The sequence below is a fragment of the Adiantum capillus-veneris genome, chromosome 1, assembly GCF_014529385.1.
Source record: "Adiantum capillus-veneris isolate H3 chromosome 1, ASM1452938v2, whole genome shotgun sequence".
In the NCBI taxonomy this organism is placed as follows: Eukaryota; Viridiplantae; Streptophyta; class Polypodiopsida; order Polypodiales; family Pteridaceae; genus Adiantum; species Adiantum capillus-veneris.
This window is the reverse complement of record NC_140931.1, coordinates 80,651,536-80,656,399: the sequence shown is the minus strand read 5'-3', so window position 1 is coordinate 80,656,399 and position 4,864 is coordinate 80,651,536. Positions and strand designations below refer to the sequence as shown.

At 42.0% G+C, this 4,864-nt stretch overlaps 1 pseudogene; it reads left to right on the top strand.

Moving 5' to 3' along the window:
• Positions 1-408: 408 nt before the first annotated feature.
• LOC147465047 (uncharacterized) lies at positions 409-2,379 on the top strand (annotated as a pseudogene).
• The last annotated feature ends 2,485 nt before the right edge of the window (positions 2,380-4,864 follow it).

Here is a 4,864-nt window from a genome sequence, read left to right as displayed (position 1 = left end):
AGATTTTCTAATCTTTGACAACTCAGATCCATTTTTGAGTGCTTGGCACATAATTTGTCACAAATTACCTAGCATAAAATGGCAATTACGTCTAGAAGTAATGAAGCAATTCTATATAACCAACTCAAATTCTGCTTTTAGCATCTTGTATTGATAAACAATCAGTCTTCTTATGAAAAGCTACAAAAAAAATTATGCTGAGGAATATTTAATCTCACTACCAGGGTATTTTGGAAAATTTGAATGGCATTTTGGGAATTTATGACAAAATATTGAGGGTTTTGTGAGAATTTCTACAAATTAGAGGGGTATTTTAGTACTTTTCTCTTTTTAAAAGCAACGGTATCGAAAAGCATCTCAGTATGTTAAAACGCACTTTTAAAAGCCAGCGAAGCGTTCGGGGACTTCATCTATTTAGCAAGAAGGAGCTTTGACGACGATTGTACGATTGTCTGCCATAGATATTCTTGCCGAGCAATATAACGAGGAAGCATATGAAGACGACATGCAGGCGGAAGCGCATGAAGCAGTGACTCCATGTTTGCCTGACTCATCCCCTGTTCGCCTCATGGTTCATAGCAAGTCTTGTGCTCCTCCTGTTGACGAAAGCCTGGTGACGCTTCCGTCCAAAGACAAGAACTCCTTGATAGGACCTTTTTATCTTTCACAACGCAAAATTAACTTCAACCCTTCTTATGATCAGCTATGGTCGCCAATTGCAGGCCCGGCTCATCCCTATGCTAAAGATGGAATTGTTCAAGGTATGCAAAACCACAAATTAGGTTTTGTCTAAGATGCCTCCATCTCCTCCTTTGTTTTTGATGAGCAATACAACACTTTCCACAGGTTTGGGTATGCTGCCGACCCTTCGGCAGATGTCAATAGCAACATCATTGGTAACTTTGAGCTTGCCAAGATTAATTATGGCGCCTCTGTATATAACCTTCGGCAAGGTGAGCATCGCAAGAGAAAGGCTGAAAGAAAGTTGGAGAAGCAAGAAGATGCAGCCGATGATCAAGAGATGGATGCTCAGATTGTTGAAGAAGCTCAAAATCCTGCCTCTGACCTATGGATACTGAAGAATCACAATAGCTCTTGGTCTGGTAAGAAGGAGGGCTTGCAGGGCGAGCTCACTGAAGAACAGAAGAAGTATGCTGAGGAATATGCTCAGAAGAAGAGTGAGGAAAAGAAGGGTGAGAATGTTGAAGTTCAGGAAAAAAGTACGTTTCATGGCAAAGAGGAGCATGATTACCAGGGAAGATCGTGGATTGCTCCACCCAAAGGTGTCAAGGCCTCCAATGATCATTGCTATACACCAACGAGATGCGTACACGCATGGAGTGCAAGCACAAAAGGGGTGTCCGCTATTCTCTTTTTCCCCAAGTATGGGCACCTTCTTTTGTCAGCTGGTATGGATACAAAAGTGAAAATCTGGGATGTGCATAAAAGTGGCAAATGCTTGAGGACTTACATGGGACATGCTAAGGCAGTAAGGGACATTTCCTTCAACAATGATGGATCAAGATTTCTGAGTGCTGCTTTTGATACGAGAATAAAGCTATGGGACACTGAAACAGGTAAAGTCATATCCACGTTCTCTAGGGGGAAAGGGAAATTTCCTTATGTGGTAAGGCTACACCCGGATGACAATAAACAATCTATTTTACTGGCTGGAATGAGTGACAAGAAGATAGTCCAGTGGGATTTAAACACAGGGGAGATCGTGCAGGAGTACAATGAGCATCTCGGTGCTGTCAATACCATCACTTTTGTAGATGACAACCGCCAGTTTGTGACATCTAGTGATGATAAATCATTACGTGTGTGGGAGTTTGGGATCCCTGTTGTGATTAAGAAAATCAGTGAGCCATACATGCACTCCATGCCGTCCATCTCGATGCATCCAAATGGAACTTGGCTCGCAGCACAAAGCTCAGATAATCAGATCCTTATTTACAGCACACGAGAAAGGTTCCGTCTCAACAAGAAGAAGCGGTTTGCGGGTCACTTTGTAGCAGGTTATGTTTGTCAGGTGACCTTTTCCCCTGATGGACGCTTTGTCATGTCGGGTGATGGGGAAGGTCGCTGTTGGTTCTGGGACTGGAAGACATGTAAAGTTTCCAGAGTTTTGAGCTGCCATAAGGGTGTCTGCATCGGGTGTGAGTGGCATCCTTTGGAGCAAAGCAAAGTAGCAACGTGTGGATGGGATGGGCTCATTAAATGCTGGGATGTTTGATGTGGTTAGTTTGTGACATGTGCAGCAAGTTGATACAAGTATATACTACATGAAGCGTTGTAGCACACTCTCAGTCAAGTTGAAACCTTTTCATTGCAGATCATGGCATCTCTTTCAAGTTTAAGGATACCATATTGGCAGTTTTCAACCAGTTGAAACCTTTGATTGCAGCTCATGGCATCTCTTTCAAGTTTCAGGTTACTATATTGGCAGTTTTCATCCTGTACAGTTTGGAGGAGAAAGTTTCCAACATGCAGACTCCATATGCATTTAATTATACAGAAAGGTTCACTGTACTTGTACTTCCTACTTTGTACTGCCACATAGTACTCTAGGGAAGAAGTCTAGAAAAAAGCAAAAATTATGTGAAAGTGGTGTGGAATCGAACACACACAAAAAACACACACACACAGACTCCGACAGGGCTCGGGAAAAGGTAGGTTCGCTTTATCCAAAGCCTGTTCAAAACGAAAAATGGCCGGCTCAAGTTTGGGCAAGAAGGTTCTCAAGCCGGTTCAAATTATGGAATTTTTAGTTATAATATGAGATTTTAGTGTGATTATCCCTCTCAAATTTAGAGCTAGCCTGTTCATATGCGTGTGAAAAGGTTCCAAAGGTGGGTCCACAAAAAATGTTTCCACAAAGAGAGAGAGAGAGAGAGAATGAAATGAAATGTTATATTAATCATCTTCAAAAGGCCAAAATGACCTATAAGACCAAATTGATACAATCTTGGTGGATCTAATACAGTGTCTGGGTACGAATTAAAAATGAAGTGAAGTAAAAACTAAAATCATCGTCATCAACATCAATGTCTGAGGATGCACGACATCGGGTGTTTTCAGAGAATGTATTGCATCGGTCGTTGAAGAGCATCGTCAATGTCCGCCTCAGTAAATAGTCGTACTGGATGTCTCCCATGTCGTGCTAGAATAGTCCTGATCCTTTGATGAGCCTCCGTCAGTGTCGTGGTTTCCCTCATAGACGTGGGTGTCTAGCTCTCCCGAGCTCAATGGCTCTGTCAATTAATATATACCATAGGTAGAGAGAGAGAGAGAGAGAGAGAGAGAGAGAGAGAGAGAGGAAGAAGAAGAAGAAAATTATGACATGTGGAAAACTATCCCAAGAGACCTCAAAGATCTATCCAACAAAAGTTGAACTTAAGACCTCTTATTCAAGAGGGAAATGGCATAACTAATCTACCACACTTGGGTGATAAAAAGGTTATACCATTTTTCTCTTTTTCAATTAACACACACACACACCCGAGAATTTTATCATCATGGGAAACTATCCCAAAAGACCTCAAATATCTATATGACAAGAGTTGAACTCAAGACCTATTAGTTAAGAGGGAAATGGCTTAGCCAATCTACCACACTTTGGGTGATAGAAACATTATACCATTTTCCTCTTTTTATTAACACACTCACACACCCACACCCACACCCGAGAAGGGGGGGAGAGAGAAGAAGAAGAAGAAGAAGAAGAAGAAGAAGAAGATTGTTTTAACGTCATAGGAAACTATCCCAAGAGACCTTAAAGATCTATCCGACGAGGAGAGTTGAACTCGAGACCTGTTATTCAAGAGGGAAATGACATAACCAATCTACCACACCCACACACACACATCCGAGAAGAGAGAGAGAGAGAGAGAGAGAGAGAGAGAGAGAGAGAACTCTATATTTACTTGGTGAGCTTAAGATGCTTTTCTCTTTACTTGAGCCTCGAGTGAGCCATTTGGCACAACAATAGCCCTTGATTAGAACTACCCGTGATTGGAATTAAAAAGAGCCTTGCCCCAAGTTTTAAAAAAAGGCGCTACAATCTCTAAAAGCGCCAGCGCTGCTGTCGTCCAAAAGCAACATGCCTAATTTCCTGCGAGGAGGATGCCAACAGGCTCACATAGGCCATCCAGGTTTATCTCTACTCGGAAGGGCCACGATCCAGCGTTGCATTTATACGCCCGTATCGAAATAATTATACGTATTATACGTCGATATCCTGTGTAATCACCGTATTGCCATTTTATTTTTTTCCGATCTAAATATCTTATATAAGAAACTGTCGCCGGTTTTGATCGAAAGCAGTTCAAGAGCTTCACGAGATTGTTGAGACAGACAGAGCTTGAGATTGCCAGATTTTGAGGAGGATTTGGGACAGCCAGAGCTTGGGGTAAAATTTTCAACTTGTATTGCTCTTTTCTAACTTGTTTTTGTGTGTTTTGTTAGACTCGTGTGGTGCAGTTGTTTTACTCTGACCACAGAGTTGGCTTGCAGGTTATAGGCCACTTCGTGGTGTGTAGCCATCCAGCTCACTCTATCAGTGTGTAGAAATTAGTCACTTTCCTCATGTTGTGCAGCCACTTGGCTCACTACAGAGAAGGGTTTTAGGACAGACTTAGATTCTCACTCATGTGGTGCAATTGTCTATCTCTCACCACAGGACTGAGTTTAGGGTTTAGTGGTCGACTCATGGTGTGTAGTAGGCATGATGCTGTACCTCTCACTCCAAAGTGGCCTATAGGTTGCTCCATTTTAGATCAGCTCAAATTATTGTTTGTTTCACGTACACACAAGAGTTTCTATTCGTCAAACAGCGAGAGTGGAGAGATGCATAGTTTATGAC